Source organism: Lepisosteus oculatus, chromosome 14 (genome assembly GCF_040954835.1).
Source record: "Lepisosteus oculatus isolate fLepOcu1 chromosome 14, fLepOcu1.hap2, whole genome shotgun sequence".
In the NCBI taxonomy this organism is placed as follows: domain Eukaryota; kingdom Metazoa; phylum Chordata; class Actinopteri; order Semionotiformes; family Lepisosteidae; genus Lepisosteus; species Lepisosteus oculatus.
In genome coordinates, this window is record NC_090709.1 from 32,317,203 (window position 1) to 32,331,812 (window position 14,610).

A 14,610-nucleotide genomic window follows, 5' to 3' on the forward strand; every position below is an offset into this window, starting at 1 on the left:
AGTGCCAAATGTTTTGCTCTTCAAGAAAAGCAGCGAGTTTCAACACCAGCGGCACTTTGGGGGAAATTTGAAAAATTCCCGGTCTGAGTGTGTGTGTTTGTGTCTGTGTCTAAATAATAGACACATAATTTGTGAATAAATTATTTATTTACTATTATGTGTCTATTTATTTGTGGAATAAATAGACTGGCAGGCGCCCCGTCTCGCACCCGCTGCTTGCTGGGATAGAACCTCTCCTGAGTTCTGTTGGACTTGCAGCGCTCGTCTCTGTGTGCAAAGGGAGAATGGTAGTGTGAATTTTGGTAAAACGCCAGGAAATTAACACATTGCAGGTCTTTTTGTCTGTTTCCATAATAGTAACACCAGCTGTCAGTGGGGATGATAGCAGAGGGAGGAAGCCATGGGGATAGTTTGGCCAGTTTGGGTTACAGCCCTACTCTTTTTGAGTAACACCCTGTGGTTTTTTTATCATCTCATCCGAAGCACAGCACCTTTTTACAGTGTAGTATCCCCGTCACTATACTGGAGCATTAGGTCCCACACAAGATCACAGGGTGAGCTCCCCCTGCTGGCCCCACTAACACCTCTTCCAGCAGCAACTTCAGCTTTCCCAGGAAGTCTCTCACCCAGTTACTGCCCAAACTCATACCTGCTGAGCTTTAGTGGGTTGCTAGCTGTGAGTTGCAGGGTGATATGGCTGCTGGTATTTTGTAACACTATAAACACCAGGTTGTTTTGTAGAGCGGTGAGCAGGGGGCATGGCTTCTCAGTCAGTTAAAATGTTCTTGTGTCCTGGAAAAAAAAACATTAAGTCACCAATGACTGGTTAACATCCAGTGGTCCAGTTATCAAAATAGGTCGTAAAATCATGGAAGCGCCGATTTGCTTAATGACCACTTGATGGCGTGTGTAAAAACCAGTTAACAGCGCTAGTCTTTTTTTTCAATGTAACACCAGTCTAAAAATTGCTGCTGTACATAGGTGCTGTGTAGCTTGCGCCCTTGATTTTCTGTTTTAAAAATAAAAAAAAATCCCTTTTCCTCTTCATTCCGATAATTCTGACAGGCACAGCAGTGTTGGGGTCTGAGAGTTGGAAGTGAAACTCATCAGTTGGGCTAGCAGCTCAGTTAAACAGTTCATATTAAAATGGCCATTAACCGAGTTGAGCTGAGATCTACAGTGACTATATTCTGTTTCTCTATAGATTCTATATACGCCACTATCAGATACACTCTTGCACTGTGCTGGGAATCGGTTCAATTACAAAGAACAGCATAGTGTCCAGCTGGATTTTCAGACATGTTGCAGATCAGGTTGGAATGATCTCCCACCCTTATTCCCTCTGGTTAATCTGGACTCTCCAGATGGGCCAGACCCAGAGTTAGTGGTCAGGGGGATGGTGGGCACTGTCCAGTTCATTCTCCTGTCCTTGTCCTATTTCCAGACTCGCACTCCCTGTGGTATTTCTTCACTCTCACAATGGGACAGAGTTTGTGGCTGTGGGAATGGTGGACGATATCCAGGTGGAATACTACGACAGCGAGATCGGGAAGATCATCTCTCGACGACACTGGCACCCAGGCTCCGAGGTCGAGGAAGCCACGAACAAGGTTCAAGCAGCCCATGATTTTTAGCTCAGCATGAAAAAAAAGCTGCAGCTCCTGATGTCTCACCTGAACCACACGGGAGGTGAGTTGATGACACACACATTCCAAAAGTCTCCATTCCTCCTCCCTGCTGAAAGAGCGCTTGGCTCCACAGAGGTATCCTCAAGGCTCCTGTAACAAATTACTATATATGGATGTTAACAGTACTGTCTCACACTAGGCGGGAATGCATTCTATGTGGAGTTTGCATGTTCTCCCAGGGACTGCATAGGATTTTTCGGTCTCGTCCAGTTTCCTCCCCATCCTGGTAGCCTGGTTATATTATCACACTGACTTTCCCTCAGATGCCACAGGCTCACAAGCCACAGTTTGGAAAGGGATATTTGCAGAGGTGCCTGATCTGTGCATTGCAGGTCAACGGACCTACCAGGCAGTGGCTGGCTGTGAGTTGGGCGATGACGGTATGGCCCAAAACGAGAGCTGGGACGCTTACGATGACCAGGATGTGGTGGTCTACAACATGAAGAGCCACAGCTGGACTCTGCTCATCCCACAAGTAGTCATTGATACGGCGCGACTGCAGGCCACTAAGTTCTTGACAGAGAATTTCTACCAACCACTGTGTGGCCGGATCCTGAAGGGCTACCTGCTGCAGGAGAGAAACAGGCTGATGAGGAGAGGTCAGCTCTTTAGTCTATGTGTATTTCCTCTACAAGTGGCCAGAAACATCCCGAGCTGTTTCCACACTGTAGCACTCTCCCAATGTTGGTGTACTGTCCATTAATTCCCTAATGGAGTGATGATGTTGCTAAATCTGGGGTCTCTGGGGGGACAGAAGTGGTCTGCCTGGCCACTGGCTTCTACCCCCGGGCCGTGAAGGTGACCGTGCTGAGAGACGGGCATCCCATCCCAGAGCAGGAGCTGAGAGGGGGGGAGGTGTTGCCCAACGGAGACAGGACCTACCAGCTGAGGAAGAGCCTGAGAGTCAGTGAGGAGGAGCAGAGCGAGAGACGCAACTATCCCTGCAGGGTCCAGCACAGCGGTCTGGACAACAAGCTGGAGGTGAACTGGGGTGAGTGAGAGAGAGATCTATCCCGGTCTGGTGATCAGTGCTCTCCTGCACTGTCAGTCTGCTGGATGACTGGGACTCTGGCACAAACTCTCAAGACCTGCACTGCCAGGCCTGACCAGCAGGATGTCCTGAGAGACGCACTGGTGTGTGGACTGTGATCAAACCTTCAGCACAGAGCTATGTGGACAAGTAACACAGGAGAGTGAACTACTGGAGCTGAGAATCAGCCAGGAATCAATCTGTTTCGGTGTCGATGTGCGGTAAAAAATGCACGACACTTCTCACAGAAATAGAAGACGATGTGTGAGAGAGATTCTCCGCAGTTGGATCTCTGTCCCTAAAGACAGAACAGACATTCAGCTGTTGGGCTCAGCTCTGCAGGTTCTTGTTTGACATTGTGACAACCCGGGTGTATATACCAATTCAGCCTCATTCTAGAATGAGCACAGAAAACACTGGATACTAAATCACACACAACGAAACAGACACATACTGTATTCTCATCAAGAGCTCATTCGTCCCTCTACAGTGTTGACAGATCCAGAGCCCGATGTGATCGGGGTTCTGACTGTGGCGCTGCTGCTGCCCGTTTCTGCCTGCTGTCTCACTAACACTGATCTGTGATTTGACATCCTAGGAGCCCAGAGTCCCGGCTGTATGAGCACTGAGGTCAGATACACTGCAGCCCAGGATGACTGTGATGAGTCCTGACAGTGGGAGGCCTCTCTGACTGTAGGAATGTTATGACATATAATGTAACTGATGTGCAATTGCCCGGCAACACAGCTGCCAGCTTGTTGCTGTAAGATAAACACAATAAGTTGTGGGAATGGGGAACAAGCAGCCCAGCCATGTGGTGCAAGACCATAGCCTGGCTTCTGTCAAGACACAACTGGAGGAGGTCCTCTAATCAGGATAGAAGGCTCTTCTCTACACAAAGGGTGGTGGAAGTGTGGAACAAGCTGCCCAGCAAGTTCTCTCTGGGCTTCTGTGTGACCTTTTGACCTCTCCTGTTGTGTCTTGCAGGAAAAGAACAGAGTGACACTTTTTCCAACAGCTCTGGTCCCTGAAGAAGCTGTACAGACCGGGCGAAAAACTCTACATTGTATGGGCAGAGATGTCACAAGGCCTACATTATTTTTTGAAGGATATTTTTTAAATATTAGATATTTTTCATAAGTAAAATGCATCTGACCGGACTGTATTTCCCTATGGAACAAGACATAGAGCACAGGCAGGACAGCGGCAGGAAACCCACTGGAGGGTGAAGGTCTGCGTGTTGTACAAGGTGTACTGACACTGTTTGGTCACCGGGAGGCACTGCAGGGGATGCCAATTCAACACCACCGGCCCTGAGCCCCATGATCCAGGTGTCGCTGGTTCGAGCCCGGGTCTTGTTATGAGCCCCTTAAAAGCAAAGGCTTTAGGGGGTAAAGAGCTATGAATCTGATCACCTAAATTCTTAATTACTGATGTGCATAATTAGGCATTTTTACCCACCTGGTAAGGTCTATGATCAGTAGATGAGACTGCAGGAAAAATCCTGCAGGATTGTGTCTGTGACACCCTGGTTAGCTAACCTCTTTTATACTCTTTTAAACTTAATACTCTTTTATATCTTAAGCTAATCTGTATTCTGCTATACATGGGTGTATTCTATAGATGGCTATATCCTATTGATGTACTGGATTGTATGCATGTACTGTATTTCAAAGTGCTTGAAAGAAGACCTCCTGTTACAGCCCAGGTACTATTGGAACTGAGGTGCTATAGGACTTGATTCTCATTGGGCCACCGCTCAACTCTACAGGTTTTTAAACCATGAAGCCTTGATTACAGTATTATAGGAACAAGTAATAGGTTTATTCCATGCTGAAAAGAGAAGAAAGAAAACACATCGTTTGGGCTGTGGAGCCTTCTGACACCGTGAAGAAGGCTCCACGGCCCAAACGATGTGTTTTCTTTCTTCTCTTTTCAGCATGGAATAGACCTATTACTTGTTCCTTTGCAGCCTACACATGCTGATGCTGACCCACCTGAACTACTACAGTATTATAGGGTCTGTTTTCAACTTGTAACCTAATTAGAGTCTTAGTTTAAGCTAATTAGACTCTAAGTCTCAGTATTATATTTAAGAAAGTCAATAAAAGCTCTGATTCTCTGCATCACTGGCTTGGTGCGTTGTCGTTATTGAAAAGACCAGAGTTCTGGGGAAGCCCAGGGTTCGACCCAATGAGCTGATCAATACAGCTGATCAGAAGAAAGTGTCAAGATGGGTCCTTTGTCTTCACAAAGACCAGTAGCTCTGTAACGCAGCCAAAACCAGCAGCCATTTCACTCTGCAACTCACAACTGGCAACCCACTGAAGCTCAGCAGGTGTGAGTCTGGTCAGTGCCTAGATGGGAGACCTCCTGGGAAAAACTAAGGCTGCTGCTGGAAGAGGTGTTAGTGGGGCCAGCAGAGGATGCTCACCCTGCGGCCCATGTGGGTTCTAATGCCCCAGTAAAGTGATGGGGACAATATACTGTAAACAGGCACTGTCCTTCAGATGAGATGTAAAACCGAGGTCCTGACTCTCTGTGGTCATTAAAGATTCCAGGGTGTTTCTTGAAAGGAGCAGGGGTGTAACCCTGGCATCCTGGCCATATTTCCCATTGGCGCTTACCAATCATGGCCTCCTATTAATCACCATCTATGACCTGGCTTCATCACTCTGCTCTCCTCCCCACTGATAGCTGGTGTGGGGGGAGCGTTCTGACGCAGTATGGCTGCCTGTCGCATCATTCAGGTGGGGCTGCACACTGGTGGTGGTGGGATTCCCCATTACCTGTGAGCGCTTTAAGTGGAGTGTCCAGAAAAGCAATTCTTATTATTATTACTGAACTTGAAGATACTAATATGTACTTCTGTGCCTGCAGGCCTTGTGGGTTTAATGAGAAATTGGTCCCGCTGAATAAAAAGAGGCTGTTTTGAGAAACAGGATGCAGAGCTGTTGCTAAACAAGGTGAGGATGCAGCTGTTGAGCTGTTGAGCCAGTTACGTCAGAAACACGCATTGCTGGGCAGGGAGCCCGCTCTCGGCTCCACAGCGACCCCCAGTGGACAGAGAGGTAAGGTGAAACCCCGGTCCGGTTTGAAGAGGATGACGGGACGCTCAGGAAGACACCTTGCATGACGGAGAGTTTTTCCTCAGGTTTTAACAGAACATCAAATAATACAAAGGAGAAAAGTGATCCAAAAAGGCAAGTGAAAATAAAAACACACAAAACACTATTCTGCCAGAGGTAATGAAAAATCTGAATACAATAACTTAAGACTTTTACATACATCAGATGTGTTATTTTTACCATTTATAAAGGAGTTCAAGTAATATTTTGCATTTCTGTCTTACACGCCTTAAAGCATGGAGAAGTTTTAGACCATTTTGTATTGTGAATGTGATATTTACCGGTTATTAATAACACATTAATTGGAAAAAAACATTTTCTTTTCCAAATTACAGCTCACAAAGTATAAGAACTATGTTGTTATAAGAACTAATAACTATAACAACTAATAACATATCAATGTCCTTACATCTGGCATTCACATTTAAATGCTTAAAGATAAAGCTTTACTAAATTTATCTAAACAACTTTGTATATATATAAACAGCTCAAAATAAATGTCAGAGTTCTTTTCCTTGCTTTACATAAATTATCTTACTCATAAAACCTAGGAAGAGTTTTAAATGTGATTTATTTCACCTTGTTTGTAACGCAGTATAAGTCAGAAGTTGTCCAAACTAATTCCCAGATAATGTTTTAAACAGTGTTCCCAGAAGATACACAGGGAGGATTGAAGGAGTGTTGACATGGATTCTTTATGTGGTTATTGTTGTCGTTTTGTCTTCTTTTCCATACCTTCCAAAAATAGATTAATTGTAAAATCTGGAATACTGACAGTTAAAAATTTACTTTGAAGAAACTCCCAGCTTTCTCTGGGATCAAAGACTGGAACCTGTCCAAAAATTCAGTGGATTGAAATTGGGAATCACTTTGCATAGAGAATTATTGTTTTGAATATATTGTAATGGAAAGTTACTGAAGAAAAGTTTTATCCTAAAAATGTCGTGCACGGGCAGAGCTGTGTTGTAAAAGCAGTTGGATTCTATGAACAAAGTGAGATTGTACCTCAGCGAGTCAAGGGCACAGGATGTTCTAAGAATGTGTTTATTTCTGCCCCAGCAAAAAAGGCAGATACAAAACTGCACGTACAGTAGCTGTCTTCTCTGTCCTTCAAGGCTGCCTGTCTTTGTATTACAAACCAACTATAATGAAGTAAGAAAGTTGAGGTGTTGCATCAGCTAAGTGTATAAAATAAGGGACCTTTCTCTATTTTACTTTAAAATCCACTCCCACTTGCTGCACAGACTAGTGGTTGCTGTCTTTTCCTATTGTGCAATATGAATAAATGCCTTACTGAGTGAATGAGAACACCTCTCCTGGCTCTTCTTTGATAAAGATTCCACAACAATATAATTCAGTTCTCGTCCTCCTTTACTACTCTGCTTTGGCGATCTGGTCAATGTGGTTAGCACAACGTTTTGTTTTTCAATGTCTTTCGATTACAGTTTGACTTTCAGCTTTCGTCTCTGTGTGCGCAACGAAGCCTCGGCGTGTTCGCATAAGTCTTGGTGAAAGAAACGCGCATTGTGAAATTCACACATCACAGCTCTTTTGGAGATCGGAAGTTCTCAGTATAAGAGCAGCCAGAACTCGCTGGGAATATTTTCCCTGTATCATTGGCCGGGGGTCTTTTTTTAAACAGACCTGTGGGCCCCATTGGTCCATAAAAATGTTGAATAGTTTGTGAACCAATGATTGGTTAGATGCAATGGTTTCGCAGTTCAAATTTATTTTAGCGGATGCATTGGGTGATCTCGGGTACAAGTTTACAGTAGCCGGCCTCAAAATGTGCGGTAGAAAATATGATAGCGGGGCACAAAAACGAAAAGCACAGAGGTAAAAAGAGCAGTGTGAGCAGGATCGACATAAAAAGATCCCCAGATTGACTGGTTATTTCAAGTTTGCTGAGCCCGACCCCCATCCTGGGTTTGCGACTAACATTGCAGCCAGTGCTACAACAACCGCGGTTGAGAAGTTAGCTGCAGCGAGCTCTGGCCGAGGCGCAGTCTACATCCACGCCGCTCATGAGGATGAGCAGCTCCCGCAACGGAGTCACAGGAACACGAGTCAGAGGCAGAGCCGTCCGAAACGCCACCATCTCCACAAGACCCACGAGCCGTGTCTGGGCCGCCGCCATGGCTGTTGCACCTGCTGCCGTGGAGCTAACAGAGGCCGAAACACCCGCTCCCACTTCCTAAAGCCCAGACCCAGCGGCTTTGCAGCATCAGAAAGACAACATAAGAGGTATTTCTCTAAAACCCTCTTCAAAAGAAAACTCAGAAATGACGAGTAAATTATTTGGGGACAGTGATAATCAGTCCTGACTAACCGTAGGCTATAGTGACTGGAAAAGAGCAGTTGCACGCTTGGCTGAACACAAAGTGTTGGAGAGCCGTAGAAAGGCTATGGTTGTATATGTTATGCGCTGGGCTGATAATGGTCTAATAGATTCAGAACTAAAGACAGTTTGACAACGAATATGAGTATTGGACTAAAATCTTGAAAAGGGTGGTTACAGTGGTGAAGTTTTTAGCAGAGCAAGGGCTGCCTTTACAAATAATTGCTACAATACATACAATACAGTGTATACAATACATTGGTAATCGTTAAATAATTCCTAGAATCCATTTTGTGAGATAATGCAAAACGATTTCAAATTTACAAAAAATATATCTAACATGTTAAATGTAATGATTGAGGGGTATTTCCTAGTGCACTAATAAAAAATAAATAATGCTCAGATGTAAGCTATTTTACATTTATTTTAGAGGAGTTAGAACTCATTTTCTGTAACCAAATGTTTTTCACTTTAACAATGATTAGTAGCTTAAGTTGATCGAGGAAAGCCTGGAATCGCAGTGCGAAAGATGACATAACTTGATCTCTTTGTAGCCAGAGCACAGGGCAGACCTGGCAGATCTGGCCATGTACAGAACATTTCTTCACTCATAGATACAAAACAATTTGGGTGCCATATCAGCCAACTACTCACGTAATTCATTCAGTAAAATTAACTGATTATTTTCCATCTTATAGGTTTTTACACAGTCAGTGAACAGAACTTTTGCTAGTCCTATATATATATAATATTTTTAAGTGATGACTCGAAACACCCCAACATGTTCCTTATCAAATTACTGAAATAAAAACATCAAACACTTCCATTAGAAGTCATTTTCAGTGATGCATAATAACACAGGTACTTATGAATGAGAATGGAATATGAAATGGAATTGTTGGATATCTTAGAACAAAACACCATTACAGGTTAGGGTGTGTGTTTAAACCATGTAGTCTTCATTCATATAGGAAGAAACAGTTTTCAGGTTAATATTTGTCTTTTAAGAGCAACTAATATGAATTATAGGAATTAATATCAAGTCTTGCTATTTCACAATGTTTCAAAGGTGAATCACCTAAATAGATTTACTATATATATACAGTATAGACTACTATAATATATACAGAATTTTAACTGAACAAAATGTTACAATCTTTTTGCATTCAGCTATAAATGTATTTCCCTTTTAAACCTACAAAACTGTGTGCATTATTCTCAAATTAATAGTCTGAAGATGTTACATAACAGTGCCCACCTATGACGAGACAAAACTACAGCAAGTGATTGTAAGAAACATGCCAGACACCTGAAGCAGTTTTTTAATAATCAATTTCCAATAAAAACATAACCCTAACCCTAACCCTTAAAAACATAAAAATGACCTCTCCACGGAAATGATCTTTGCAGTAAAAAAAGTGATACCCTATTATGTTACTAAAGGAAAATCACTTTACAATAAATAAGCATAACCTGTCTGTTCCCCCGGTTTAAAAGAGTGATGCAAACATGATCGTCCAACTGTGTATACCTGCAAGACATTGTACTTTGTGAAATGTTAAGCTGTGAACCTGAAATCAGTGAACACCTGTTCCTTCAGAAATCAAAGCACTTTTCCAAAACACACAGCCGAGTGAGTCTTCATTTATTAATTGCACCTTATACTGTCGAAATTACCAGTCTTCTTTCGGAGATTTGAGAGCCAGTGTCCTACAGATTTCCGTGGTCATGATTGTGTTTAAAACTGAGCTCAGACTTGTGACTCTGAAAGGATGGAGTCGAGTGCAGTACTGTTGGACATGCACACCCACCCCGCGTGGGCTGAAGATGGTCTTTATTCTGCTGTCGTCACCACAGGCTAGTATGGCCCAAATCACAAGGTGGACGCCTTTATTCACTTCTTAGCCTACTTAACTCTGAAAAGGGATGCTTCTTTTTCCGCAATGATTTAAAAGGCACTACAGAGCCTTGCTCTGCAGAAGCGCCGCCCTGCTGCTTCGACAGCTGACCTCCGTGAGATCCGTGCTCTGTTAATCTCAGCTCAGTACAAGTTGGAGTTGGACTGCTTCTCCAGAAAGCGCCACTTGTGCATTGTCAGCGCTCCCGGCAGTGACAGCAGTTATGACAACACACGTGGACTTACAATTCACCAGCACAGAGGGCGAGAAACACGCGTCCCGAACAAAGAAAAGAGTCCGACGTGAAAAGGGAAAGCCTGGGGCACCTCCTGCTGATAGCTCCAGAAAGAACTGACTGCAGCAGAGCGTTTATCCTCCAAGCACTAACAAGGCAGGAGCTTGCTTAGCTGAAACAACTGCTTCGCTACTGCCATGCACAAGCCCCATGTAAGTGATGTGAATGAATAGCGCTTTACAATGCAGTGCATTTCAATCAGAGAACAGGAGAGACTTGTTTACGCCGAGAGTGGTCAAGGTATGGAACAGTTTGCCAGGCCCGTTGCTGGAGTAGATATCCTGGCCTCGTGATGAGATCCTGGGCTCACTAAGAAGCTCCCGGTGGTTTGCAATCTTTATGTTATTTTGAGCTGCTTTGGAGTTGACGAAAAGCTTGTCTTTGTCTCTCTGCACAGCCAAATTGCAAATTATCAGCAGTTTGGTACGAGATGCCATGAAGGCACCAGAAATACATTGGAAACAAATGGCCTCTCTCTAGGGACCTTTAAGCAATAGAGATACATGCGAAAAGAGGTGGCTTTTTTCCTCCCTGTTTTGAACCAGGGTAGCTTTCGCGTGTTAGGCGAATGTGATAACCAGTACACTATGGAAAGCTGCAGGCAATGCTTTTGCTGCTGGCTCTTGTTGTGAATGCAAGGAGCTGTTTTTTTAATCTCACATCATGCATCATTAACCAAAAGTGCCAGTGCATTTTTCATTATGTCACTTGAGCAGTGTGGGGGCTCCAGAGAGACTTGGAGACATGAAGGGTCTAGTTTGCGTATCGGGCAGAGAAAAGGATGCATTACTTTAGGCAGTGGGCACTGGAGGGAGGAACAAAGGGCACAATGAGCTGAAGTGCAGAAACCCAGGATTGATCGAGGGCCATTTAGATCTTCAGTCTAACGCTTTCCCAACTGAGGTGTTTCAGCTGCGCATGCAGGAGCTCTCCCACTGCCAGCTCTGGCCTTCGAGTGTTTCAGCATGAGCACACCCACCAAGAGGAGCGGTAGAGTGGTATAGGAATGCATGCGACGTCCAGGAAAGGATTAGCAACAGCACCCCACTGGGTGTCCAGGCATGAAAAAATGGCCACAATTTAGGTTCTGACATGTGGAGGTGTGAGGGGTTGCTGAGCCAGTTTGGACCAGACGTTGGGTGGAGGAGGGAGCAGGGAAGCAAACACCTGAAGTTCTGCACAATCACAGCTCTGTAACACCCCTAACATCTGCTCAATAATCTACTGAACATACCTGCCCCTCACAGAGTCAGTGGAAAAGCCCCCGAGTGGGAGTAATGGAAGGCACAAGAGCACAGCTCTCTAACGCCCCTAATCCCTAGTGGCTGACGGGAGGCACAAGAGATAGGGGTCTTCTCAGCCTCAGACGTGCCCACAGCCATGCCGGTTCGAAGTGGGGGGAGATTTTTCCCCAAAACACCTCAGAGACTGGCGCCCTGAACTGTTCTGTGGAACACGCTGGTTGGGGCACCCCAGGAGGCTCCCCCCATGGTCCCCAGACTTAACCATCAACCACCGGTCACAGCTTCTCCAGCCAGCTGTTCGGGAGGCTGAGCTTGAGCTGCTCAAATTCCTGGCAGATCTTACTGCCAGACAGCTCATCGTCAACCTCCCGCGCAGTGTCGACAATAGCCTGAGCAGGCAGAAAGCCGTCCTTTATTTTGTAAAAAAAGATCCATATACTTAGACAATCCAACATCATAACAAAGTCTATCCATCGATACCCGATCAGGGTGGTTGAGGAAAAGAGGCTGCTTCAGCAGCTCGGCCCTTGTCTTCAGCATGTAGGAGACACGCTGCAAGACGAACTCCCCCATGCCAGCAAGACTTCCCTGTAAAAAGGGGGCAGATGTTTCACCAGCCCTGGACTCATCAGGAGAGCCTTCCACCCCACGCCCCCACAGGTCTTGAGGTGACGCCCCATATAGATCTTCCAGACGCTATGATTATCCATGTCAAGGAACCTCTTCAGCTTCAGGCTGACATCAGACAGCCCCAGCCCACCCCTGGAGACTTCTCCAATAACGGTGTTGTAGGCAACCCACGGAGGTTCCCCCCCGACACAAAGCATTTGCATTTGAGGACTTTGCATTTGTGAAGGAGAAAAGAGCAGACCGAAGTCTTCTATGTGATGTTGTACGACAGACTCAGACTTGTAACTTCTTCACTGGACCATGTGAGTCAAAACTGCTTTATATAGTATATGTTAATAGTGTGGAGATGCATGCAAGGGAGAAATTCCTCTCTGTAAAAGAGTTGCACAGAAAAGTAGTGTCTCCCATATTGTGCTGGGTATGTCCTCTTCCCTCTTCATAGAACATAATCCTGTTCCATGAAGAAGTTGCAACTTTGCTTCTGTCTGCTCTTTTCTCATGGTTAAGTTTAAATTTTAAAGTTTGTGAGGAATAGCATGTAGTGAATACCATCTAACTACAACTGTATACATAAAGCAGAATGTTTATTATTGAATTATGTGTTTCATTGAGTATAATCATTATAAGCAAACACAAGTGTAGTAATCAGCACCGCAATTAAGACTCAAACTTAAAATGTGTATGTCTGTTTCAGGTGATGTGGACACGCGCTGTTTGGATAGAGCAGGAGGGGGAGGTTGAGGGACTCCTGCCCTCAAACTGGGTGGATGCCCGAAGAGAGTTTGTGTGGTGGCCGAATGATCCAAAGCAGGCCACAAAACTATACAAAGAGAAGGCCAACCCTAATAAAGATACTTGGGTTACCTTCAAGCTCGTTCAAGTTAAACATACATCAGGTATAGCTTTCTTTGAAAATAAGAGCTTCCTGTTATGAAAATATTCCATTATTATAAATTCTGATTGAATATTTACAGTAACTGTCTATGTACATGTATTAATGCAACAATACCTTTTTCATATTTGATCATATGTAATGTAAATATAATTATTTGTAGACAAGAAATCAGAGTGTGATCACTTTGATTTAACCACCTCTGTTATGGATGCTGAAGACGAGGATGAGACACCCAATCCAAAACGCAAAAGTAAGAAGCGGGTGTTCTCCGATTACGTTGATGGTATGTAAAAGTAACAATCTCAATAGCTATATTTTTAACCAGTTATTATTATCAACTGATGCCTCATTTAGCTTGTACCTTGTTATTGATTTTTTTACAACCTTTTAAAATAAGTCATTTTGAAAGGTGTTCTGTATGAAAATGTTAAAAATCTTATCAGATTTGTTGATAATGGAAATTGCTAAGAATTTTGGTTAGCTTATTCTATGTTAAACTAATTTTCAGTATTATATTGAAATATGATAATTTTCTATTATATTACAGACTTTGATTCTGATGCTGCTACTCCAAGTAAGTCCATTTCGCTGCCTTTAAAGTTCCCAAAATAAAGGAAATACATTTATTGTAAATAGTTACAGATCAAGTTGATTAAATAATGTAATTTGATATGAAATATTTTACTGCCATATTTTTTCTGTTTAGAAAAGAAGAAGCCACTGAAGCTGCCAGTGCCACCCCCCAAACTGAGGTTCTCTCCTAGGAAGAGTGTCTCCCAGAGCTCACTCAGCTGTTCAAGTACGCTTAAAGGTAGGTTATTGGAATTAAAGTTAAAAAGTTTTCTTAATGTCCTTAGAAGATAACCATCATCAATCATACTTAAAGACAAGTTAACACTATTCTTTATGTTATTGAAGCCCAACAATCAAAGGTGAAAAGCTCCCCAAGGAAAAAAAATGGTGCTAAGTTCTGGCTTCAACATTCCTGAAGTTATTACTACATTTTTTGCCTACATCTAATTACTCTATGAAATTGAGATGAAATTCACAAGTTAATTTTTTTTATTACGTCTGAGGTTGTCACTATACTTTCCTAAGTCTGCAGAACTGTCTAACATAAGCGAATTATATTAAAAGATTATTGGACTGGTGAACATTTTACGTCCATACTTGAATATTAAATAAATCTGCGATATTATATTAACAGCCCAGGTAGTCCAAATTGTGACCTCACCACGCAAAGTTCGAAGCCCTAATCAAGTTATAAGACCAAAGTCTTCAACTGAACCCCAGAGTCGCCATGCCTCCTCAGCTTCGCACTCACCCTCGCCTTCTCCCTCATCTCCATCAGGTGAGGAAATAATGGCTTTATAAATGTTTTAACACAAAGCATTGTAGACATGAACAATAGTACATTACTTGTATCATATTTATTAAATTATTAAATTTAAGAATAGTTTATGA

At 43.4% G+C, this 14,610-nt stretch overlaps 1 protein-coding gene and 1 long non-coding RNA gene across 3 annotated transcripts in view; both read left to right on the forward strand.

Moving 5' to 3' along the window:
* The window catches only part of LOC138242549 (antigen WC1.1-like), a 621,195-nt gene that overhangs the window by 81,720 nt on the left and 524,865 nt on the right, over nucleotides 1–14,610 (forward strand). The window lies entirely within an intron of this gene.
* Nucleotides 13,011–14,462, forward strand: LOC138242367 (uncharacterized). 2 transcript variants are annotated; one of them, XR_011191521.1, is made up of 5 exons: nucleotides 13,011–13,147; nucleotides 13,307–13,429; nucleotides 13,694–13,720; nucleotides 13,853–13,957; nucleotides 14,354–14,462. It is a non-coding gene; the product is annotated as an uncharacterized lncRNA (long non-coding RNA). The 2 variants fall into 2 exon arrangements; XR_011191520.1 differs by lacking the exon at nucleotides 13,011–13,147 and having other exon boundaries at nucleotides 13,267–13,429.